The following is a 27,554-nucleotide window of genomic DNA, read 5'->3' as shown; positions in this document are numbered from 1 at the left end:
GACACTGATTCTGGAAGAATGGCTTTGCTGATACAATTCAGCAAGGAGGCAAACTAGCTTTTCTGCTATGCATGAGGTAACTAGCTAATACATGAAGGAGTTAACAGGACCAAACTGTTTATATTAATGTTAAAAATGGCTTCTTTTATAGCTAGATGTGGTTCATGATATAGTAAAGTTGCATATATAAAATCTTTACAAATAGAAAGCATGTATAGGTCAGATAAGAGTCTGAGCCTTTTTCTGAAGTTGGAGGCTGTGCCTGAGGATGCATTCTAGCAGGGTGAAGTGATGTTAAACAAGATAATATTGTTGCTGTGGTCTTTTTCTGGCTCCCCTGAGAGCTAATTACTGCTCTGGCTAACTTGCATAGTTGCAACATTCTTTCTAAATTGACAATAGTGTTGAAACATTGTGATGGCTGTGCAACTACGGGACGCACAGCAATCTAGATGATGTCAAAGTTTTTTTTTTATTTACCATATCATTAGAACAGAGTTCTGTAATGCACTTCACTGTAAAGGTGAAAAGATGTAAGACAGATGCACCTTTGCTCTCTAGAGATTGGGATGACCTTTAAGGGTCATTAATTAAAATATGCTTGGAACTGATTGATTCCATCTTTCATCCACAACAAATATATAGCTATACATTCTGTATTTTCTTTTTAGCCACGCAGATTTAAATAATGATTGTGCTGCATAATTCATATAAAACCAAACCTAACATTTTAGTTTGCCATTTGGGTGTAAATAATCCTTTGTGTGACCTATATTTATATTTAATAATTAAAGACAGTGAAAAGTAATATTGCCGTGAGTAACTCGCTGATGCATGCTCAGCTGCTAAGTGAGCCATTGGTCCCTTTAAGCAGCGAAAACAATATTTTGTCCTGTTTCTGTCAAAATGGTGTTGTTTTGCACTGTTTACTGTGATCTTAAAACTCTAACAAGTTCTTGAAATTGTATTCTTCATCTGCTGGGGGATTAAACAACATTTCATCTCTGCACAAAGACCTTGAAAGGTCAATTTTGAATAAATGAGAAAAGCACCCTTGTGCTAGCGAGTCAGGGGTACCATTGTCACAAGGGGGAGGGGGATGAATAGAGGCTTTGGTACCTCATGTGATAGGAAAACATTGGCATGAACCAACCACTGACTGTTAGGCACAAGCAATCTCCATACACAGCATGCTGAAATAACCTTGATGGTGGAAACTGAATTTGATTTAGCGTAAAGAAATAAGTGATGCTGTATTTTGAGCAGGATTTCCATAAGGTAATAGGCAGCGCAGTGAGACACAAATAGGATTCCAATTGTCCCATTAGCCCTGATGAAATCAGGAAAATGTCTGGGCAAGGCAAAACATCTAGAACTGATTGAAGGGAACATTCGAGGAATTATAGTTATTTCTGACCAGAAGCATTCGATTTTGTGACAACAGCTGAAAAAAGGTATTGCATTAATATATTCTAGGTATGGGTTTTCCCCGAATCATGTGGTTTGAAACCATCATCTTTGGGGTTATAAACACATCATGGGTTTAAGATGGTAACACATTAATATGGCTGGCATTTTTGCCCTACCGAGCATTTCGAAATTTGGAATATTTTGCCTATATTTGTCACCCAGAGAGAACTAAAGTAACCTAGACTTAAAAAAGGGACTTTTCACAGCTTCCTCAAAATGCAAAATTGCCCATAAATCACCAGGACAAACTGCAGGAGCTTGAGGTAATTCTATAAAAGCAAGTGTGAGAGGAGGCAGCCATTTCATTGAAGTAGAAAAAAACCGACACCCTTTGTTGGCATCTAAAAGTTTAACACAATTTTGCTCTTTTTCTTCAACAGGCTGCAAACTCACTTAAGAGGCACAGAGGCTTTGAACTTTCTCAGCAAAACTGAAATAGTGGAAGACATTGGCTACGAAGTGTTATTGAAGACATTACACTGGAGCCTCATTGAAGTTATGGTGTCTCTGTGAGAGTGTTCCTATTTTAATTCAGAATGAGAAATAAAGCAAGAGTGATTTAGCCTGGCAGTAATCGCAGGATAAATTTTTGACATAATGTCACTTCGTCTCAGGGCGTGTCATTTCCATTAGATATGACAAGGCAGTTAGTTGAGAGGGGGAAAGGAAGAAGAAGGGAGTGACGTGTGGGTGAGAGAAAGTAGGAGCGGATTTGAAGGGTGGAAAAAGGGAAGTGTTTGCAGAATGAGAGAGAAGCATTTGTTTGATCAGCTAGGAGTGAGGGAACTGCTGCGACTCTACAAATTCATTATGCATTTGTTCTATTGTCAGCCTGATGAGGAAGTGATCAAACTAAAGCTGTTTAGTCCTTACTGTTTTGTTTTTTTTTTGGTAAACAAACAAACGCTATACTGTGATCATAAGGCACAGTGCAGCATTTCCCTCCAGGTTTCTTTTTGGTAAAATACCACAGTCTTGATTTCTTGGAAAATACAGGTTAATCTGTTGCAGAGGAGCAAGGATTGATATTACCTCATTTGTCAGGAAAACATTTAGGAGTTTTAATCTCATCCTTCCATTTTTCCTGTTGTATCGATCCATTTTGTGCCATCTGCAAGCTTTGTGAATAAATTGAGCTACCATGCAAACAGAGAATGTGGTGTCCCAACATCAGCAGGGTGATCAATGGCAGAGACAACCCAGGTCAACAGTTCTGATGCCTGTGTTTACTGAGGCAAAGTATTGAAAAAGAGACGGGCTGGTGGAGTAGAGAGTGCAAACTAGAATCAATACAACAGCTATCATCATTTGCAGGGTTTATTAATGGCTTTGCCCCTAGCTGGGAAAGAGAATAACACTGACTTGCATTTGGGCAACCAGCACGTCAGTGTTTATGCAGCTGGCTTCCTATCAATCATCACAGTGTAAGTTGCTCTCAGCAATGGTCTGGTTACCTCCACTCACCTCATCAAACCCCCCCCCCCCCCCCCCAATCATGTAATGAATGGCATCAATTATGAGACCAAGCTGCCAAGATATACAAATGATTCAGAATGGGTCAAAGTCTAAAGGCAGGCAAAAGTGATTGTGCATGGCGTAGTTTAATTTACTTTCTTTCACTCGCCTACTGGCTGCAGCTCAATGCAGTTTTCTTTCTTGCATTTTAAAAGGTATGTTTTCCTGTTTTGTGACTGACAAATGCATCAGTCCCACTGGATACAGCCATAAAGCAACGAGTGTTTCCACCAATAGGTGTATCCTATCTTGGTGGTAGTCAGGAAATTTCCCCCTCAGTAAAAAGCTTTCCTGCTCAGTCTACCAAACTTGTCATCTACGACATCAGACAGCAAAGAAAAACACATGGTGCTTTTCATGGCAGATGAATTGTTTGTACAGGATGTGGCAGCTCTAAAGAATAGGGAGTATGTTCAGTCAAATATGCCGGTGTAAAGAAAATGAACAAATCCATTTTTCCTGCTGTCAAATAAAACTGCTCAGCGCTGGTAATGGATGAATAAAATAAAAAAAAAAGACAATAGGTCTGCTATTTTAGAGTTCAGAGGCAAAAAATATTAGAGGGATTTATTATTAATATAGAAGAAGAGATGTGATTAAAAATGTATTTAAACAGTGTAGTTAAATCTATATGACCCTGAGTAAAAGCAATGGCATAAACCCATATTAGAATAATGTATGAATTTCAAAGGACAAGAAAAATGGAAAGAATGTAGAAAGTTATCAGCTCTTCTGTCTCTGCACAGATTAGAGCGTGGCACTTGCCTTAAGGTACGTTACTATGCCCGTAGGATTAGCCCACTTTAATAGAGCTCCCACTGCACTGACCCAGAGACTTGAAATCGTAGCCCTGCTTGACAAAGTCTCCTCCACAGGCCGGCTAACCACATCTAAGATTACCATATTTGAACCGAAAGCTCTGAAGTGTACTGACATGAATAGCAGAGCAGAGATCTAGGAGTGATCCTCCTGCTTCTTTCTTTTACAGTCATCTTCTTGCTGCAGTGCAAGGCATTCGCTTGTCTGAGACTCCAGTAAATCTGCTGTACCTGCAGCAGAAAAATGATGCAAGAATATATCTAGCAGCCTAAAAGAAGTCTTTAAAAGTGTATTCATTTAGTGCACTAACACTGTCACTCCAATCATTTGACAAAGCACACAAGGCAAAGACTTTAATTAAAAACGGCAGATAACATGATAAAGTAAAACTGTGGCTCTTTGATTCACATATCTTTCATAGCAGAAGAACCTGCTTTCATTCACGTTATTTGGCATAATTGGAGTCATATGTTATTCATTTTATGTTTGGCCTGTATTTTTCCATCAAGTGTCCTTTTATTGTACGACTGTGAGATGAACAATGTGTGCACTCGTCTGTGAATTCTCCACAGAATTCTTGACAAGGCTTGAAAGATAGAGCCGGCGTGAAATAGTCAGATCTCCGTGTGGAAGTGGAATCGTTGTCTCTGCATGTGAAGACGAAATCTGTTGTTGTTGTTGTTTATAAAGGGCAATTCCCACTTCTTTTTCAGTTGCTGTCAAGTTAGTTTGTGTGGAGAACATGCAAAACAATTTGTAAATGGATAAATGAATGGAATGGTAAAGTGTACTAAAAGAATTACATTTTTAAGGAGGATGGCATTGTGCATGTTATGTCCAAAGAGCAATGCTGGCTTCATAAATTAGTCAGTTTAACCAATATTTAGGAAGACATTGCACATATTTAATTCCCAGTTTTTAACAAAGCCTCTTAAAATCTGTTTTGCTCGTTAGTTAATCCAAGTTATCTTTGAATACAATGCTCATCCACTAATCCCCTTCAGTCATAATATTTATATTTGCAAATTTATGCATACTAAACACAAATGAAAATAAACTGGGCTGCCTGAGTGGTTGATATGCCATGACTTTAGGAAAACATTAAAAAAAAAAATCTTCCAGTAGGGAACCCCGAGGCCCCCAGCAAATTAAGGTCTCATCATTATCTAACTTTATTCACATTGTTTATAGCATAAGAAATTAGTGCAATTTTGCCTGTAAGGAATGAGTGAGATGTCTCTTGCTGAGGGCAGTTGCTGATGTGAAGTGCAAAAGAAATAAATAAATTAATCAAGTGAGGTACAGCAGTAGCCTCAAGGTTAACGGATCTGGCTAGCAGAAAGTTTCCCAGTTCGAAGACCTACTTGAGCTAGAAGAGGCTGTAGGGGGCTTGATTGACTTTTTAACTACTGTCAGCATGTGCCTGAGCAAGGCACTGAAGCCAGGTTCTTTAGCCCTGTAGGTAAGGCAAGTGTAACATTATAGTAAAATGAATATAAAGCGGCTGGCGTGCCATAAAGCCATTCCAGCGCTTGTGTAGTTGATTCAGCAAAGATGCAGTGTGGAGGTATTGGACAGCTCCCGTGTGCAAATGTGTGAAGGTCTGCATACCTGAAGTCAAATGAGTTTATTTATGCCGGCCAAAATCATGAATCAGCCTTTGAACGACTTTGAAATCTGTACAACATCCTTGGCATCATTAGGCCCTGGATTCAGATAAAAGAATTCCCAAGGAAAACCCTACAGTGCAGAAAAAAAGAGAAGAGCAGCATTTTAGACAAGCAATAATGCTGTAAATACAGACTATAGAGACATGCTCATTCAATTACAACTTGTAGGAAAACAAATTTATACAATAAAATGCACATTCACACAGAAATTTGCTTGTGAAACTATGAAGGTGTGTTTGGATCACAGCACGTGGGGCCATTGCAGATGGTAAAGTGACTTTATACTCACATAGTACACAACAGAGCCATCACGGCATGAGCTCTACAAGACCTCTGAAGATGGATACTTATGTTTTTCACACATTTACAGCAGATCTTTTTATACCCCAACACCTTGTCATCCCTGGCATCCAACACAGGCGAGAGATGACTGTCCACTTAATGTCTGATGTATCAAAGACATTGATGTGTCATTCTTATAAGATAATTATTGCTTATTGAATACCACCTGCGAGTGGTCCTAAGGTTGTTTTTTTTTTGCCTCATCAGTGCATATTTGAAACAATATATTTATTTTTATGAATGCATTTGTCTTAAATGTGAACCTGTACATGTTCTTATGGTGAATATATTCATGAAAAGTACACACACATACACACACACACACACGTGCACACAAAGTATTGCTAAATGTTGAGGGACCATGTTTTCAGACTCACTGCAAAGTGTTGTTATGCTTTCAAAAAAGAAAAAACCCTCTTGTGACCATGCAAAAGAATAAAATATGCAAAACATGTTTTGTAGTTAATTAATAATAAAAAGGATGTCAGCACAAAACTAGTACAAACACTTTTCAGATGATTAATTATAATGAACTGAAGGTCGGGCTTTATAAAGGATAAAGACTGCTGCGTTCATTTGTGTATAACACAATTTATATTAAACATATTTATTGACATTTTGTCAGAAGAAAACATTTCTGAATTGTGCAGAATCAGGAATGCAGAGAAAAGGTTGCAGCATGAGATTTCAGTGAAAATTATATCACTGTCGCTTTGAATTCTTTTCATCTTACTACTTTGATGCAAAATTGGTTTGGTGCAGCTGAGCACTTAACAACATCACAGTGTGCGTGAAATATTTTTCCTTTCTGCACACAAAACACTGAATCCTAAAATCCTGTTCGGGGATTTATTTGTTTGTTTGTTTATTTATTTATTTATTTCTGTTTGAGCGACAACACAGACTTCTTTGTTTTAACGTTCTCTCTTAAGATCTGTGTGTACAGCAGCTATTTATCAAAAACAATTGAAAAGTAAAATGACTTTGAGGCTGTCCTTTAATCATGAATAACTAAGAAATGCTCTGTAATTGTTCGTTGGAGGACAAGCTGACACGTAACGAGGACATCCAAGGAATGTAAACAAGTTCTGTCTTTGTTTATTTTAGTAGAATATCATACTCTGCCATGCTGACTCATCCACATGAAAGACACAGATAAGCACAGTGAGTTGTACATTATTAAGCCAAGTTACTTGCACACAGAGAAAATAGTACCACCATCTCTCTTTCAGTAAGATTACTGATGGGTTTTATGCCTTCATAATTCGTGTGCAAAGGTGACCAGCTGTGTCTATTTTGTTAAATTTGGAAACAAATGAGCAGGTCAGCTGCTGTTCCACTCCAAGTTTCATATTATTTCAGCTCAAGAGAACCAGGGTAAAAGTATCTCCATGTGCTGCAAATACTCTTTTTTAATTGCTGATCTAAAACAAACAAACAAACAACAACAACAACAACAATAACAACAACAAAAAACAGCAATAGAAAGGAAGGTGGGGTGAACTCTGCAATCAATTTGGCTAAAGAGGGGGGATTATTTCAGCTGACCAAGATGTTCTTCAGTTGAAAACAGCCCTAAAATTGGATTTTAGGAGTAATACTTATTTCCAGTGCTGAACATTTGGCTATTAATTTTACACATCTGAGCTGTGAGGAAAAAAATACTGCTTTGTGTTTATCTGACCTCCGATCTGCTCAGAAAAAAAGCAAAACAATTTCTTTTAGTATTCAGTATCCAGTATAAATTTGGTGGCCAGGAGAAAAATCATGAGCCACTGTGCAAAAACTGCAGTTCCTCTTGGTGCCACTTGAGACTGTGTGTCAATCGCCATAGTTTCCCATTTTAAAATCACATAGCAATTCTGAATAGTGTTTGTCTGTTTGTTGTTTTTAATAAAGTTAGTTTGTTTGGGATGTGGGTGCAATGATGTCCAACACTGTCCATTAGGGTTGAGATTCACTGCTGAGCCTCATCCACTGTTTCAAGTTCATATGTTGGACATCTTTCCTTTAAAAAACTTCAAAGTTGAGTACAAAACCAGTGAATGACAAAGCTACTGATTAGGATTCATTATCTGAGATCAGAGAAAAAAATACTAGCCATAGATCTCCACATATCTTATTATATGTCAGTACAAGTGTCAAGTTTTAGATTGACTGACTGACCCTTTAGACCACCCTACAATCCCTAAGACAACATTGCAAGCATGGCTACAAATCAAAATAGTCTGGCTGTCTGAGTGTAATCACTGGCGACCTGAATAGCGTCCCTCACAGAGCTGGTAATCCAGGATAACCCAGAAAATTCTCAGAGACTGTCTACGTTAAACTCTTAATGTAAAAGGTGCCCTTTTGTTGCTGGCACAATCACTTTAAAGCGCTCTTCTCGTTGGGGTAAAGGAGTTGCCAACATGCGTTTGTGGGTATTCTGTGGTAAAATTGACATCTACTGTTCTGCTCAGTTCCTTGCTGGCACATTTAACAGCTTTCCCTAGTATCCACACATTGTTACTGTAAATCCTAAAACATTTCAATAGACGAGGATAAAGAAGGATCAGGTTTTCACAGAACGTCCTGATCAGCATCTAGAGGATTTCACTATAGAAGATCTTCCAACAATTGAGTTGTTTTTGCTACAATGGAATAATTTTAAGGAGTGCAAAGAAGGGTCAGATTATTTTGGGCAATAAAAAAATGAAACTGTTAACTGCAGATTTAAATCAACCTTCCCAGACAGAATCCCTCCGAGCAGAACATTGCTAGCTTCTAAAAATCACTCTGTGTACTATTCTGTTATTTTAGTTGTATTTTAAAGTTTAATTCCATATTTATCTGATTGATCATTTCTGTCCAACTTTCAAAAGATGTCCTACAGAGATTTAATCACACTTTCAGTTGTAGCTAAGGGTGTATGTTTTCATTCATCAGTCCCACTTGATCATTTGGGGACACCAATTTCCACGATTTCATGAACACTTAACCTGGTACCTTGTAATAACATTGTTGAACAGCTGTGAACTTAACAAGCAAACATATCAAAATAAACACTTATTAAATATGAGTGTAAAATGTTTATAATAGCATCCTTTAATGTGAAAATCCCACAGTCTTTAACAATAATGTAAACCAACAGACTTGTTTGAGAGAATTTATGTTTATACTTTTTGCCTCCAGGGAGAGAAACTAAGCTGTTTATTGCTTCACATCATAAACCTCTGTCAGAAACTTCCTCAGAGTCCTAACCAAAAATGACAAACAACTCTTTAATAAAAAGTATTCTTAGCAAAATTCATTTCATGAACAACAATTATCCCAAAGGCAGAAGTAGATATATAGCTCTCAGAAGGATGGAAAAATCCTCAACAATAGCTCATCCTCCAGGCTGAAAGCTCTCAATGCCTCCATGATCCAGCAACAATAACAACAAAATCTTGTAAACAACTCCCACACTGGGCAGTCAGTCTTTTGCAGCTTCAGATTGTTGATATTTATAAACATATTGAAAATGTGCAAGTTTTTTTTTACAGCCCACATTTATGCCTTTTCTATAGGGACTCCACAGCAACATCAAATTAGCAAAACAAAACACTTGCCCATTTTTTTTCATATTTTTTGTCAGTTTCCTCAGCAGACAGGACTGTACTACATGAATTCACAAATGATGTTTATATCACCTTCCCACATCAGCGCACCCGCTGAAGCAGCATTCTATAAATCAACTGAAACAGTCTTGGCATTACATCATAAAAAACTTCTCATGGGGTGATAAAAAGCAGGCAAATCAATCAGTCAATTAGAAGATGAAAACATTTGATCCCATTGTTTTATTCTGTCAGTGTTTAATTAATAAGGAGGTGATCATGGCAAATGAACAGAAGTTATTCATCTCCTCCAGCAGTTTTGAAGCTAGTTTGAAGAGGAAAAAGCTGATGGGAGTTGGGATTGAAGAGTTTTTAAAAAGAGGGACCGGTCTTATTATTAGGCCATTTCGAAAACACTTTGCTCCACAAATCAGTCTTGAGGTTGCACTTATTTTTCACTGCTTTGCAGATTTTATATGACAGTGTTCCTCCAGGTCTGCATTCATTATATGTGACAGAATGGTTGATACAATTTCTACCACCCAGTATAATGAATTGCAAAATGTGTTTGTTTGTTGTCCACATATTCCCCCAAATCGCTGCATTTGCGATGCCTCAGCCCTGTTATCTTTCAGGCCTGGCAGCTTAAGGGCTTGGATTTTCCTCCTCGAAAGCCCCTATGCTCCCAGGCAACAGGTTCCTCTAATGATGGGAAATTATGCTTGTGGCACGTCAATTATGTTGCAAAAATACTCTGGAGCAGCTGTATATCATTTCTGGCGGCTTAGCATTTCTCTCATAAGAGGCTTCCCATAGTATTGCAGCTTCCTTCACACTCACAGTACCTCTTACAATAGCACCAATAAAATATTAAGCATAAAAGTATACAAATAGTTTGTGAATTCGCTCTCAGTGAAACATCAAATTGCTCTTTTCTCCTGTGAAGTAATTCACAATTTTACACAATTTTACAAGACAAACCAGCGTAGCCAGATTTGTGAGTGAGTCATGTGTCATCCAATACAGCTGATTTATAAAGTAGCACTGGGCTGTGAAGACCTGTTAACTAATCATTGTCAGTCAGATGACCTCCTCTCCCTAGAAACATAGAGAAAGAGCAGTTAAGTGAAAGTTCTAAAACAGTAGGAGCCTCCTGTTAGGCACCCTCCTCCATCCCCATCCATCCTGTATCCCCCCCCCCTCCCCCCCCGACCCCATTTAATTAGCACCTTTTGAAGGTAAGCAGGAGTTCTTTTTGCACAGTGCAGGTCAAAGGTGTGAAAAATAAAATCTCTGTAAGAGGCCCGGGGTATCCAAACAGAAACAAGAGGAATATTCCAGTTGTCTGTTTCAGTTTGAATGAAAGAAAAAAAGTGAGTGCATTTTTTTAACCACAAAAAAATAAATGTTATGTGCTTATGTAAAAATTAATTAACTGTTATCATTAATTTATGATTAGTTAACATAGAATATGTTTATTAATCTTTTGGCTTTCTGTGGAGCCTTGAGGTAACTGTTGTGATTTGGCACTATATATTGAAATTGAACTCTCTGCAGTGTGGCCTTACAAATCTGATATTCAAAAGTATTCATTTGAAAACTTGTTTTCTCTTCACCTCATGCAAATGCTCTGCTGTGTTGTCCCACTAGTCACTAACTAGGACAGGCAAAATGATATCCATAAATCAGAATGATTTTGCTTAAAATAGATGCCTGCTAAAACTAGGGCCAATATAACATCACATTCTTGGTGGTGACACCTAATATGCTATAATCATATGATTCTACATACAGTTCTTTTCTCTAATTTTGAGTCTCTCTAAAAGTCCTGGAGATTTTATATACAGTAATTGGAATGACTATAACCATTCTTTTTTTTTTTAATGAATTAGTTTTGTTTTTTAAACCTATCCATATCTCTGATACAGACTTTGTTGATCTGAGTAAATCTGAGTAAAATCTGTGGTGTGATTTTACACAAAATACATCAAAATGCATTCTCAAAAATACATCATTTATTAACATTTGAAAGAGTAGTGTATTAAAATAGCCTTTTAATGTCTTCTAATCTTTCCCAGTAGGTCAAATATCCAAATGAAAGAACATTAAGCAAAGCAGATTTAGTGGAGAGGAAATGAGACATGTTAAACTAATTACTCAAAATGACCAATTGTAAATAATCACATTGCTATTCAGTTTTAGATTGTCAGCGTTTTGTTGCTAGTGATAAATTTGGAGTTGCACTGGGAGGCCCTTTTGTCATTTTTCAGGGGTCATTGTAGCCAAAGCATGCTTGAAAACTCAGTCAATTTGGTGGCAGTGAACTATGACACTATTACAAAGTCAATTAGGTAGGCTACATTCTAAAGGCCTCCTTTTCATATGGCACGGTGTGGATTCAGCCCAGCCTAAGGCGTTCCTGGACTGTACTCAAAGGAAAGAGGTCAGACGGAAGTCAATTGTTTTGATTAAAACCACTGCCCTTACTTTTGAAGAGAAGTGAAAAATAAAATACAGGCTATTATGCAGCCTTGTCATTTCTTCTTTTTTCTTTTTCTTGCAACTGAAAGTGGGATCTTAGTGAAAAGCCTGTGCCAATCATCTGTTGATGGGATATCTGTGATGATATATCAGAGGTGAAGACTCGCTGGCCTGAATTGCAGAGCTCTATAATTATTATTTTTTTTTAACTTAAATGTAATATGGCAGACACCACCTCCATCCAGTGTTGCTCAAACATTGAAGGATGATTCATTGTGGCACTGTGTTCTAATGTTGAAAAGCATTATGGTGAATAGCTTGATGGAGGCAATACCAACTAAAGGTCAACTTTTCAAATAGACAGGTTTAGACTTTAGCTCATTTTGGCTCACCACTAACTTAATCAGTAATCTCTGTAGAATCGCTTCTTCCATAATTTGTCTGCCAGAACTGCTGAAAACACAATAGGAACACTTTTTAAAATCTTTTTCTTTCTTTTTATTTGTTTGTGAGAATGGCAGAGGTGAAAGAAATATTTTTTCTCTCTGATGCACTTGTAACTGGACATATTTGCCAAAATGTCTGGATTAAGAAAAAATTTGAAAATCTTTTCAGGATATATTTGATATCTGAAATTAAATATAGACTATATGTGCTAAAATAGATTGCTTTAAAATGTGTTGACTAACTGTACTCACGCTGTTTTTCAGGAAGACATTTTTATGTTTTTTTGTTTCTGTTTCTTTTTTTTAAAATAGGAGAAACCATTGATGAGTGATAAAGTGCAAAACTGAAAGCATCAGCTATTCTGTTAGCCCTCAACAATTTTCACACTTACATGTCAAAAGGCCTGATGCTGGCTGTCACCCATCCTTTGTGCTTCAGCAAATTACTTATTTCAGGAAATGTTTTTTTTCTGTCTGTCTACAGCTGCAATTCACTAAAACTGAGAATTTCTAAAGAAACCAGTGAAATATGTAAAAGCAGCAATTAGTTTTAAAAAAGGCACCAAATTAAAAGTTTGATACTTAAAATGTGTGTTTACTTTTCCTGTAAAGATGAGCAGTGTACTAGCTTTAAAGGACACCAATTATGCCTTTTCTCACTTTTAGGCATAATTTTACAATGGTGGATCCTTAAATTAAACATAACCAAAATTTTAAATAATTAGCATAAATACAGCATATGGACAGGTAATCTCTGTGAGCAGAAAGCTCAGGTTTGGAGATCTCAAGCACCGGGCTCTGACTGTGAGCACAGTCAGCCTCATGCTTTCAATCTTTATGTTTAGGAAGGCAGCCAATCCTATAAGAAAGCTGATTTAAAGGGTAGACTTAAATTAAGAGGAGTTAAATGAGCTCGTTTGAGACAGAGCATATGCTAAGGACAAGTATAACATAAATAAAAGGACTATGTGGATGTTTAAATGATAAAAGACTTCTGTTGGTGTCTAAGAATAAAAGTATGAGATTGGAAGTAATAACATTTTAATAACAATTCGCCTTTAAAGTGTCTACAAGAGTCATTTTTAGTAATAATAATAATGTGAAATGAGACTAAGAAAACAATGCAAGCCATCTCCTTGGAAGGAAATCCAGAATAATGAGCTTAAGATGCTAAAATGATATACACTTGCTAACTAGACCACTTGGTTTTGCATCTGAAAATATAATAGGTTTATATCTGGGACTCTCCACCATTTGACCTTAGAACTGAAGAAGCTTCTCGGATGAGAGGTGAAACGTCTTCAAGTAACTTAAAGAAGTCCAGACGCTTTTCTTTGCAAGCTCCTTTGACTACGATGACCTGGATGACTGAGAACCTTCACAGACATCTGAAAATATATTTTTCACTTCACATATCATAATATAAACACTGATGATTGCAACTTTATATAGTGTGATATATGTGGTATAAAAATAAAGCCCATAAAACTAAAAACTGTTTTTCCACTTGTACCATGTTCATTTCTGTGTGCTGCATGTCAGTGTTTAGTGTAGTTGCTGATTATCAGATTGTGAGAGTTTAAAAAGTTCAAACTAGTAAAATTTTCACCTTTTTCAAAAAAATGTTTTTGCTTTACCTGGATCTTCCTAGAAAACTAATCACTAGCTTCACCTTTGGTGAAAGTCTAGACCAGAGGTTGCCTTGTGGCATGGGTTAGCGTAACCCTACTAATACATATAATTCAATTAAATTTTATTTAAATACAGTGAAACCCCAACATACGAAATTAATTCGTTCCAGAGGGTCTTTCGTAAGTCAAAATTTTCGTAAGTCGAAGCACCTTTTTCCATCACCTTTTGAGTCAGGCCAGGCTGGTTGAAGACGAAGTTCTTGGTGGAGGAGGAGGTGGCTGAGGTTGAAGAAAGCATACGTATGCATGCATACATACGTGCATGTAAATTTACATAACATTATGGGATTTAATTCAATTTTTTTAATTTTCTATTTTATCTATTTCGTTACGCGGGCATTTTGCTGTACCACGGGCAGAAATATTGCCATTAAGTGCTTTCGTAACTTGAATTTTTTACAAATGGGGTCTTCGTAAGCCGGGGTTCCACTGTACTGCCAAATTACAACAACAGTTGCCTCAAGATGCTTTATATTGTAAGGTAAACACCCTACAATGACACGAAGAAAACAGGGAAAACACCAACAATCATATGACCCCCTATGAGCAAGCATTTTGGCAACAGTGGGAATGAAAAACTCCCTTTTAAGGGGAAGAAATCTCCAGCAGAACCAGACTCGGGGAGGAAGAGAGCCAAATAAAAGACAGCTCAGTAGCTCAATTCAAAGATACAGACTCTTGCAGTTTCTGAATTATTCCTCAAGTATTTTTACTTTCATTGTCCATCAAATGTTGCCCTTTCAGCATATCATTTCACAGTATATGTTGCACATCATTGACTGTAATGGAAGTGGTTATTTCTATTTGTGCAAGACTGGTATTTGACTGGTACGGTGTATTTGCTCTCAATTGTTTTAACACAATATTTCAAACTGAAGTCTGAGACTTGCTTGATATGCTTGAAAAGCATAAAAATGAAGTAGCGCTTTAAAGTCAAAACCATCTAAACTTTAAAAAAGAAATCAAGATTGTGTTTTCCACACATTAATTACTTCCTTGAGTGACTCCTCAGACTAAACACACAGAAAGACATGTGTGGTGAACAAATAACAGGGGATAGATGTACAATTTGGGAATTCAGTAGAGCAGAAAAACAACAAATTGTGTTTTCAGACCGAATAGTATTGTATTTTGTTGGTTTAATTGAACAGGAACTGAGCATGGGCCCATCATAAAAGATTATAGTATACAACCAGGCACAGTTGTAGGAGAAAAATGTTTTGGAAATTCATTTTGGAAAAACAAATCCCATCAGTGGGCCATATATATATATATATATATATATATATATATATATATATGGTAAATGGCCTGTATTTATATAGCGCTTTTCTAGTCCCTAAGGACCCCAAAGCGCTTTACATATCCAGTCATCCACCCATTCACACACACATTCACACACTGGTGATGGCAAGCTACATTGTAGCCACAGCCACCCTGGGGCGCACTGACAGAGGCGAGGCTGCCGGACACTGGCGCCACCAGTATGGCGTTATTTTTGTGCCACTATTCTGAGCGCACGTAAAAAAAATTTGCAGGTGCAAGTGTTGCATTTTGAGGATAAATTTATTTTGAGCGAAGAAAAGCTGAATTTGAGTGAACAGAATTCATTGCTGCATGCAGAAAATGTATTTCAGTGTTTGCTATTATTCACACACGCACAATAGCAGCCCCTCTCGCTCAGTTTTTGCATTTGCGCTTGCTCGCAATGTGTTGCTTGCGCTCTCAACATTTCTGCCCGTGCGTGCTCAACTCTTTCTCTACACCGTTATATTTGTGCCACAAAACCAGCCAATCACAGACTTGGATGCAAAAAAAATCTGATTGGCTGTTTTGGTCTCCAATCAGCTCGAAATGACGAAATGCAATATCCCAGAATCCATTTCGTCCAAAACTCAAACGAGGCAGTGGCGGAGGAACACAGAGTGGCGGAGTTTGAAATATTACTCTGTCGGGGTCACAAAATAAACTTTTAAGATATTTTCATGCCAGAATGGTGCTGTGTAAACTTCAAATATCTGCTCGATTTATCAAGACATCACATATTTGCATAACTGCTCTAATGTTTTCAGAGATGCCTGTTACCCACCAGCTGACCGGGTGGGCACTCGGGTTAAACATAATATATAAGGCTCAACTGACAAAAAAATCACCGACTACACCAGAAGGTATTATAGGAAAACCATAAAGCCTTTGAAGTAAAACAAACACTGTTGTGACAGTGATGTACACTGTCTTGTTGGTATATATGTATGATTTGTATGACCTTAATGTTTTCCTCTCACCACATATCAAAACCGATATCATGAGCAGCATTTACAGCTGTGGCTCCAGCAAACATCAGCTGATACTAGAAAGTAATATTAAAAAACAGCTGATCAAGCTGCTGTTGTTTAGCGCATCCGCTGGTTTCCTCTTTCTGGCGTAAAGTGGGCGATAAACAAACGAGAGACGATCAGCTGATCATTGATCAATTTCATGATTGAAGTAGCAAAAGGAGAGGGAGGGAGGGAGAATGAGGGGAGAAGAGGCAGCTGTGCAGTAAAGACAGAATAACTTCAGCTTTGTGTCTTTTTTTCATCGTTGCTGAAGTTCGGGACAAATACCGATGTATTGTAATTGTTCGAGCCCAGAGTTGATCATGACCAATTGGCTAATCCACCACCTTTCATTGTTTATACCGTTACAAAAACAAACAAACATAAACATGAAAAATCACCATCGGCCCACCGGGCAAATGGTGCCCAATGGCCAGTCCAGCTATGCAGTCAGCTGGTGGGTAACAGGCATCTCCGAAAACGTTAGAGCACTTGTGCAAATATGTGATGTTTTGATAAATCGAGCAGATATTTGAAGTTTACACAGCACCATTCTGGCATGAAAATATCTTAAAAGTTTATTTTGTGACCCAGAAAGAGTAATATTTCAAACTCCGCCACACCGTGTTTCTCCGCAACTGCCTCGTTTGAGTTTTGGACGAAATGGATTCTGGGATATTGCATTTTGTCATTTCGAGCTGATTGGAGACCAAAACAGCCAATCAGATTTTTTTTGCATCCAAGTCTGTGATTGGCTGGTTTTGTGGCACAAATATAACGGTGTAGAGAAAGAGTTGAGCGCGTACGGGCAGAAATGTTGAGAGCGCAAGCAACACATTGCGAGCAAGCGCAAATGCAAAAACTGAGCGAGAGGGGCTGCTATTGTGCTTGTGTGTGAATAATAGCAAACACTGAAATACATTTTCTGCACGCAGCAATGAATTCTGTTCACTCAAATTCAGTTGTTCTTCGCTCAAAATAAATTTCTCCTCAAAATGCAACACTTGCGCCTGCAATTTTTTTTTACTTGTGCTCAGAATAGTGGCACAAAAATAACGCCATACACCAGGCCCTCTGACCACCACCAGGCGGCAACGGGTGAAGTGTCTTGCTCAAGGACACAACGACCGAGACTGTCCAAGCTGGGGCTCGAACCGGCAACCTTCCAATTACAAGGCGACCTCCCAACTCTTGAGCCACGATCGCCCACACACACAGACACACACACACACACACACACATATACATTTTTCTTCAGGCACATCAGTCACACACAGCAGTTTAAGTGCACTTGGCAAGAAAAGAGAATAATTTGTAGAGAAATTATTTCAAATCTCCTCACATATCTATGAAAACAACCTCCTCATGCAAACTATGCCAACAGCAAATGCAGCAGAATTGCCTTTCAGTCAGTCATCACAAGCAGAGTTATTTTCTAGCATCAAACTGTGTTTCTCAAGATCTGGTTTTCTTCTTTGAATATTTTGTCAGTTCCCTCTTCCTTGAACTTTTCTGACTTTTCTGCTTTTCACATTTCATTTGTAAAACCACAGTGCAGCTCTTGAGAACATTATAATCGTGAAAAGTTCACATTTGTCTTTTTAAATGTATTTTTCTGCAACTGTTATATCATAAGTCTACATATATATGAATCCATTCAGGGCTGACCTTTGTGAGATTACTTTCTCTATTCCTCGTTAATCCAGCAATGTCTGATGACTATTTGGGATTCAGTGCTATCTATGTTTACTGTGAGGACGTCTGTGTCCTACCTGATTTATTTTTGTAAAATAACTTCACTGACAAAGAGTTCTTTACATAATGCATTCAAATTTGAGAAGAGAGCAGGAAGAGAGAGTTTGTAGTGGAATTAAAAAGCAGTTGTTGTTTTTTTTTATATAGGACTGCTGCAAGGTTATCAAGCTCACCACAGTTTGTACAAGTAGTGACTTAAGCAGGGAATTACAGTATGTTTTACCTCAGATTAATACATGAAAGCCATGACATGCAAATGGGCTGTTGCTAATGTAAAAATTCTGTTTAAGTAGAAAGCCTTTGTCAGCTCATGTAGGTCTATCCTTAAAATTTAATCCTGGATTTTTCAGTGGTTGTTCACTGCCGACAATATTACAATACAAAGCCGTGCAGTTGTCTGCAGAATAAAGGCAGGATAATATTGTGACATTTTGTCCTTTGTTGAGTCTGCATCTCGGTAGTCTTTTTATTTTAAGAAAAAATGGCATACATTAAATAGAAGAGTCATCATGCTGCAAGTTAAATCTGTAGTTTTCCCTTATTTTCTCATGCATATAACAATAAATACATTTCAGAGTTAAATGTAGAATTTTTGTAAATGTCTGCAATCAGTGTTCAGTTTATATAAATGAGCAGTCCATCTCAGACATTCATTCATATGTGCAGTTGCTCATTTTGAGCATCAAAACATACTACTCAAAAACTGAAGGGGATACTTAAATAAAGTCGGATCTTGATGATTGACAATTTTAAAAAAAATGAAAATCTTTACGGGTATATACTATGCTACAATCACACTAGGAAAGCAATGGTTGGTGACGTTACTAAAATGATTGTGAGGATGTGCAAAGCACTTGTAATCTCATTGACTTGAAATGGTTCACTGAAAATCAAGAACAGGCTTGTGACCACTCGCAGTCAGTCACTGTCTTCAAAGTGATCTTGGTGCATTAAGATGGCAAAAAAATGGGAATAAGACGGTATCAGTCTGCTATCAGTTTGTAGTTGAATTAGGGCATGCTAGCAATTACTTGTAATCTGTTTGTGATAATACAGCAGTTAGGTCTAATACAGTAAATTGGTGAAAATAGCAAATCTGCTGCTGTGCACATACACACAATTTCAAGTTAACTCTTTACAGTCAGAATCCAAAAGAGCCAGAACCTCTTAGATTTAAATGGGAAATACAGAAATTCCACAAATGGTTGCAGGATGGTGATTTAACACATTTTTGTCTTTCAGTTTTTTTCTCTCCAAAAAGTCAAGATCACTGTACTAAATTATACTATAAACAATGTTGTTATTCTTAACCTCATGGGCCTAATGGTGCTGAAAAGTTCATGACCTGAAGGCCACAGTTAGAGGTTAAAGGATTGATGAGTTGGAACTATTTTCTCATTCTGATGACATTATCATTCGTGGGCAAGATACTAATCCTTGCAGCTATGCCAGAGCTGCAGTCGATGATCAACCAGGTGAAGATGCACCATCTGAGGTGCAGTCAACAAGTTTTTCAATTTTCTAGCAGTAATAATATTTGCTGAGAGAAAGAGAAAATGTCTACCCGTTACACCCTTGCATGCAGGGATAACAAAACCAAACCTGCTATTGTTGTGAAATCTTCAAATCAAAGGTACAAGACTGAAATATTGAGACAATCTAAAAAATCTTAAGAGCACCGTATGTCACTGTGCACCAGACAAAGAAAAATTATGAAATTTCCAGAAATGGTTGTATCCTGAGGAAACAAAACAAAATTCAAGTGAAAAGGAATAGAAAAGTGTTTAAAAAGTCCTGGGTTTAGTCGTGATGACAAATCTGAGACATCTGAAACTACATACAGTAAGTAACATGGTTAATGGCTTGGCTTGGGATGTATGCATGTAGTATGTTGTGCAAGTGGTCATCACAAGAAACAAATTACCTACCTGACTATTGTTATCATTAACTTATCATTGACAAAAAGGCCAATTAGTGTAATTGAAAGCTTCCTGTGAATTTGTTATCATATTTCCTATGAATTCGTATGATTTTCTTAAGTAACTTAAACAGAAACTTAAACCAACTGATTTAAAAAAAAATGTCTCCACACATCAGACTCAGATATATTGGTATTTTTACATGATCAAACAGTTTCTAAAGAGTGTACAGCTTACAAGATCTGTGTCTTTATAGCACTGTAAGATAAATAAAGTCAGTACAGCGTGCAAATCAAACATGACGGTAAATTTCCAACAATGTCCAACAATGGACTCTTCTCACTGTTGAGGTCTGGGAAGCGCTTCCGCTCCCTTAAGGCCAAAACAGAGAGAATGAGGAGGAGCTTCTTCCCCCAGGCTATTCGGGCCCTGAACCAGGTGTAGGACTGTACTCTCCCACACACATCACTATAAGACTGGACTCTCACACACATCACATCACCACACGCACCACCACACATTTCCTATAATTTCCTATAATTTATAATCTTTATAATCTTTATAATCTCTTTCTGCTGTTTGCACATTTTTATTTATTTTTATTATTTTTACTGTAAATTCCTAAGTTAATTTGTAAATTTTTGTAGTAAATTGTAAATACTGTAAAACTTTTTTCTGTCATTTAATGGTCGGGCATTGTACAGCTACAAGCATTTCGCCCCCATGTCATACTGTGTATGGTTGTGTGTGTGTGACAAATAAAATTTGAATTTGAATTTGAATTTGAAATTTGAAAGTTCAGTTTGTACATTTGGTCGCAAGTTAGAGGAACAATCTTAAAACACAACTCTGACATTTTGTCAGTTTCTAAAGTTGGCAGCAAGCTGTTTTCTGTTTACACATTCAGCACAGATGGATCAACATTAACATACAAACTCTTAGCAGAGAGAAAAAAAACTGATGGCACTCAAATCATTAAATCTGTGGGATGTAAAAAAAAAACAAAAAAAAAAACAGTGAGCTGAAAGACAGTAAACACCCCGTAGGGCTGAACAGAACTGCAGCGACATAGTGCGAGTCCTAAAAAATATTTATTACTGTCACTTTGGGAAATCAAACCAAATTCACAAACTGAAAGCAAATGAAATTAAATGATCTTTGTCATATTAACAACATGTAACACAATGAATAAAAAAAATAGCTGAATAAATATAGTAGGTCACAAATCACACTTAAAGAAACACTGAAAATACACCAGTGACCACGCATCACTGGAAATGACGAGTGTTTCTCAATACTATTTGTCTCCAAAAGAGTTAGACATTTAATAATAGTGTTCACTAAGTTTTAATTTCCACCTATTGTCCATCTGTATTTTTATGTGTTAATTAGCTTGTCATATATCTTCAACATGTTTTCCCTTAGTTTGACACTATATATTGACAAAACAATGAAGATGTTTTCCTTATTTTCTTTCCCTATCAGCATGACACCTTGTGATGTGAAAAAAGAAAAGAACCTAGTACAAGAGAATTGCTTGGAAGAAACAACTTGTCAGATTTAACAAGCAAGCCAACAGGAGTCATAATAATGGCCTGATCTTTAAATGTAAATTTGATGATGTCATTAGTATAATGACTTTGATTGTAGCGATTTATTACAGCTGGAATTTTTATGCATTCTTCTCTTTGTGATCTGGTCAGCTAAGACTGCAAATATTAGAAAGCACAGATAATAAGCACCGAAAATAAAATTAAATAAATGAATAAGAAAAAATGCTGCACTTGTTCATGATGTGGAAAGTCAAGATATCTAAGTGAACATATACTGTACTATAGTAAATGATGTTAGATTATTAGGAAAAGAAAGCTGCAGCTTGACTGCCTGACTTGTCTTCTGATGAATTTATGCCATTAAAATCCATAAATCACTTCACTGTTGACAGCCTAGCATGTCTTCTTTACAATTTAAAAAAAAAAAGAATAAGAAGAAATAGCCTCTCCCTGCAGTACAAATCTAATTCTTGGTTATTTGTTCATGAAGTGTCCATTCTGTGGTGCTGTGATTTAATCTGATTTATGATGATAGAATCCAGTGTTCACATAGTTCAAATGCAACAAACGCTGTGGTTGTTGATATCTTGACTTTTTGTTGACATTTTCTTTGAAGATTTGTGTTTATCTCACTAACAGCATGTTGCGCATGTCTGTGTTCATTGGAAGGCATCTCACTATAACTAAAAACAGAAAGAGAAAAGTAAGAAACGGTGGCTCAGTTATTGTGACAGAGACCGAATGCGTGGCTGTGGTTGGCCTGACACCACAGCAGCTATTTGTCACTATTAGTTTCCATTAATTTAAGTGAAGACATTGTTAGGATAGCACTGCGGTGGTCCTCTGCTGTGGCAGGTGAGAAACTGCAAAGAGATGCTCGCCTTGAATGCTTGTCAGTAATCTAAACCCATCCATTTTGGTAAATTCCCAGAATGACCAATAATGGAGCCTGTTTGAGTGAAATGGACAAGTGGGTCATCACACATAAAGGGTTGAAGTGATGAAATGCTCTCATGACTGCAGTCAAGACACACACATCCTGCAGCATATCTACCATAAACTAAAGGATGATCTGAAGCATTAAGACAGTTAAAGTGTTATTTTTATCCAGGCACGTGCAGGGGGGGGGCTAGAGGGGCTTGAGCACCCGCCCCTTTCCTGATGGGTGCCCAAAGTGCCCTTTTGTTGAGGCAACGTTTTTAAAAAAAATAAAAAAAAATTTATGTGTGTGTGCGTGCGGAGTCCTGTCTGTGCCCCTCAACAATAATATTTAACTATTAATCACAGTTTTGCTAAATAAAAGGATCTGGCTTGCATCAGTCACATGATCACATTTAACCAATGATCGCCCTTGACGGCAGAACGCGCTGGCTCACAAAGAGCACGCGCATTTTTAGCGGTCCGGAGCTGTAGGAGAAACACAAGTTAACTCAGAGACACAGACCGATGCGACAAAACCAGTAAGTAGGTGTACAGCGTACACTGTAGTCTAAAGCACACAGGAGTATTAGCTTATTACGTACACGTTGGTAAGCTGTCTTGTTGCAACTGACGAACTGAAACAAACGAGCGTGCTGTGTGTGCAACAGCGCGACAAACATTACCTGTCCTTTTATTAACTGCACAAGTAGTGCTGGTCATAGCTGCTGGCTACCTGTGTAAGGCTGTCATGGGTCTGTAGCTCTGTCACCGTTTTAGGGAACATATTTAGTTTTAAAGTATTTAGAACATATTTAGTTTTAGAGTATTTAGAACATATTTAGTTTTAGAGTAGGTTACAGAGCTTTTCCTGCCTTTCTGGAGGGATTATATTTCACTAAAAAACGATCTAATATGCATGTCCACATAATTATGCATTATTATAATATTTTAAAAAAACACACGCTGTATTTTAAAGAACATACATTAAGAAGCAGATTATATTAGATTTATATTTTAAATAAGACAAAATTTGGATTTTACAGCAGTAAAATTATTGTATCTCTACAGTTTAAAAATGTAATAAGCTTTGCCCCTGCACAGAGTGGATAGTGAAACAAATGGAATCATCATAAATACATTATTTCATATTTATTACTTCCCCCTCCTCATTGCTTTATTATTGTAGCTCTAGTAATAAATAATAATGTAAGGATTCTGAATCAGCACCATGATGCCCATAGTATATACAGTATTCTGAAGAAGGTCTAAAATGTCACTGTGTGTGCGTGCATGTGTGTGTTTTATGTATATGGATTTTTTTAAATCATTACTTACGATATAACATTGTCCAGACATGCCTGGTAAGGACATGAGGAGGAAACAGTAGGAGCTGTGTGAGGCTACTAAAGGCAGTGCTATAACATTTTTCTGTCATCATTTTATTATAGATTAAGTACAAGAGTTGTTAGGTGTGGATAATTAGATTATAGTTTAATGCAATAGCAAGTTGTGCCTTGTTCTCAGATAGACAGCAAGTGGAGAGTGATATATGAAATGATGGGATGGAAGGAAGAAGAGAAGCAAAGAGTGATTCACAGGCAGAGCCTAAATTATTTCTCACAGTTTTTTGTTGCCTTATGGTTCCAAGTGCTGTCACCAATCTTTGCATTTTGTTATTATCTCATGATACTTGTTTAATCAGCTACCATCTCTCCTATGGACTTTTTAATGTCTACAGTCTCAGATCAACACAGCCCTGCCCTTCCCATATTAGATTCTTGATGAATGTGTGTTGTTGTTATTCAGCCTGGTTCAATGTGCCCCTTTTTAACTTTGAGCACCTGCCCCTTTAAACCTCTCTGCACGGCCCTGTTTTTATCCATGCTAAACATCTCTTTTAGGATCAAAAATGGAATGCTCGTAATGAATATTTCCTCCACCGAATCGCTGTTGGTCTTTGTGATTCGTTTAGTGATTTATATAGCTCAAGTGTTGTGTTCATGGATAGCTGTTTCCCTTAGCCGGAGGAAAAATAGATAGTAAGAAAAAAGCTACACGGATGAATAACTGCAAAAGAAAAGTAGTGAATATAAGAGTGTGGGTGACGCAGATGTACAGGTTGTTACAGAAATAATCCTCTCTTTTAAGCATACTGCTTTTGGTGACAAATCAATTCACAGAACATTTGGATAAAGTGAGGGTTTTTTTGGCATTTCATTAAATGCATGAAAAATGCATAAAAATATCCCTGCATGGCATATTTCCAGGGACCACTGCAATAAAAAAAGCTGTAGATGTGTCAGTCTGTCTGACTGATTCAAAATATTTGCACAAATTCAAAAGGTATGAAATTTAATGTTTTCAGGGTAGTGTTTTATTGGACCAATGGATTTCCCCGAAAGGGTATGTGCAATACCTGTGAAACCAACATTTTGCAAAAAAAAATTAAAAATAAAGAAATGCGCTATAGAGACAGTTGGAAAGCTGAAAAAAATGGGACATGGTTTGAATTCACTGATACCATTGGTGGGGAGGGTAATTGAAAAAACAGTGCAATGTTGTTCTGAGTGAGTAGCAATATTTCTGCTGCAACAGGAGTGATCTCTTCCAGGATTAGAATCGAATACGTAGGCTATGAGCGATAACTAAATGGTGTGATGATGATTCACATGCTGTGCCCTTGCTAATCACTAGATCTTCAACACCTTTGTGCCAGAGAACGTCCTCACCCCCATCATCAAAACACCAGATGGTGGAAGAGTGAACAATCAATGTCAAAATGCACTGATGGTCTGCTAGTGGCATGCTTTGGCTCAATATCTAATTAAAGTGTTTAATATTGACTTTTCCTTTCCTTTCTGTTTCCCTTACACGTTGATGTGGGATGTATAAAATGATGATGCACAGGGGAGACTCACAAGTAAAAACAGCTCTGCTTGGTTGTGTTTTTACAGGATTGAGTTATCCTGCTGCTTTATTTCTGTTTTTATACTCAAAAGTTTTATGAACACTTATTTAAGAAGTTCCAATACAAGTACATATATGTGCTCCAAGTTGTGCTGTAAAAGAAAAAAATTAATTAAATTAGGAAAAGACAGCATATCACTGCTGATCATTGGCTGATGCTGTTATCCCTTTTGGAGCTTCTTTATATACCATTCCCTGCAGCTTTTTTGCTGACTACATTTTAAATCTTTGCATGTCTGAGGACTGAGCCAGGATTTGTCTGACCTTCTCAAACTTAATGAGGTTCACTGACAGGTGAGGAAGGAGGAGACAGTTTCATCCAACACAGGGACTCTGTCTCAGACTTCAAAACTTTTTTAGACAGCTAAATGGGGACAGGTTTAGCTGCCCCCTCATTAGGCTGGGCATTAGAGCAGAAGACCACCAAATGGCAGGAGTCTAGGCTATAGACTTTTACAAAGTGTACACACCTTAACTAAATATATGTAGGTGTAGTAAAAATAAGACTCATTCTCATTTTTACTACTTTGGAGAGCAACTTGTGACAGTTAAAAAATAGCACACACTGCTTTTGCAGTTGTTTAAATAGTTATGACCCGCTCACTCTTTCTGGCTTCTAAATATTGTGTTTCTGTGTACGATAAACAGTGTAAAGTATGTGCAAAGCAATCCTCTGGCAGTGTCCCTGCTGTCCGTAGAGCTGCAGGAAGCTCAGAAACAATCGTTCAGACAAACATGGCACTCTGAGGCGCTCTACATTTCACCCAAGAAATCCTGTTGAGAAGCCCAGGAAAACTCACTTGAGTGGCATAAAACACATGTCAGCATCCTCTTTCTCTGTTGCCTTTGTAAGGACTCAAAGTGTATTTTTTTTCCTTTTGTAGGTTCTCTAACTCTGCTTTGTCTAATGGGTAAAGAACATACTTCCTCTAATATTTCAGCGTTTTATTACAGAGACCGGATAGGCCAACATAACCACAACCTTCACAACATGCCTGCAGCGGTGGAGAAACAAAGCATTCAAAAAAAGCCTTTTGTGCCAGTGTTTTGTGCTGTCATACTAACCAGCATGGCCGGACCTAACATGGCAGAAAACAAATCAGAGCTGCAAAGCTGTCCCGTCGCATAAATGTCCTTTGTAGGCATTACAATGAACAAACATTACTTTGTTCATTTGGTGCATAAACTCCGAGGTCCAGGCTTTCAGCATAACTTAAACAGACTTAAGAACATTTATACCTGTCCAAGTGAAGTCTAGAACAAAAAAGTTTGAAGAAGAATAGCACACACAGTAAGCTTTATTGTTAACAAGCATTAACAATACACAAAAACCTGTTTTGTCCATTGTTGTGGAAGTTTCAATTACCAAAGCCTGCAGACACGATGAGTTGTAACAACACCTTTATTTCAGCTATCTCATGCATAAGGAGGGACGTCAGTCAGGGGGGGGGGGCACTGAAAGTCGTTTCTGACAATGAACAGTTCAGGTCCTTTTTATACACAGTCACAGAACAAAAGGCTTTTACAGTTGCAGTTCACACCTTGGCTCTAAACAGACAGACTCTCTATCATCTGTGTGAATCTCCCCCACTCTGGGGTCAAGCCTTCCTGTGTGTGCTTCCGCATCCTGGGAGACATTCACCAGTTCCTCACCGTCTGTTTCCCAGCATGAATAAGGTGTGAACCAGACATACTAATCTAAGTGACATGAAAGCATTTCATCAAGACAATACACTAAAGAGAAATCCCACAACACCATGAATGAGCGTTATTTAATTTTCAGTGGGAATTATTTAAAAGTGTGTAAAGTACTGGTAGACTCTCACGCTACCTTACCTGACAGAGTTTGTTTTTGGTTTTTAGATGTTGCAATTTTTTGCACAGTAACATGTAATCTCAGTGTTCGTTCTGTCTGGTAGCGACAGTGTTCAGGTAAAAGTGAAACTGTATATTTCAATACATTTAGATAAACTTTTTTTATTGACTATTAAAATATGGAAATCCATGACAATGTTCATGCTGTCACATACATTGTATACATTTTAAACCTATCCTCTGAATCAACAAATAGTATGGGTGAGCAGAACTTTCAATTATTAATTGCAA

At 37.5% G+C, this 27,554-nt stretch overlaps 1 protein-coding gene across 4 annotated transcripts in view; it reads left to right on the top strand.

The window, feature by feature from the left end:
* Positions 1-27,554, top strand: part of LOC146518007 (metabotropic glutamate receptor 4-like) — a 197,185-nt gene that overhangs the window by 116,274 nt on the left and 53,357 nt on the right. The window lies entirely within an intron of this gene.

Source organism: Neolamprologus multifasciatus, chromosome 5, assembly GCF_963576455.1.
Source record: "Neolamprologus multifasciatus chromosome 5, fNeoMul1.2, whole genome shotgun sequence".
In the NCBI taxonomy this organism is placed as follows: Eukaryota; Metazoa; Chordata; class Actinopteri; order Cichliformes; family Cichlidae; genus Neolamprologus; species Neolamprologus multifasciatus.
This window is presented reverse-complemented; position numbering and strand designations above follow the sequence as displayed.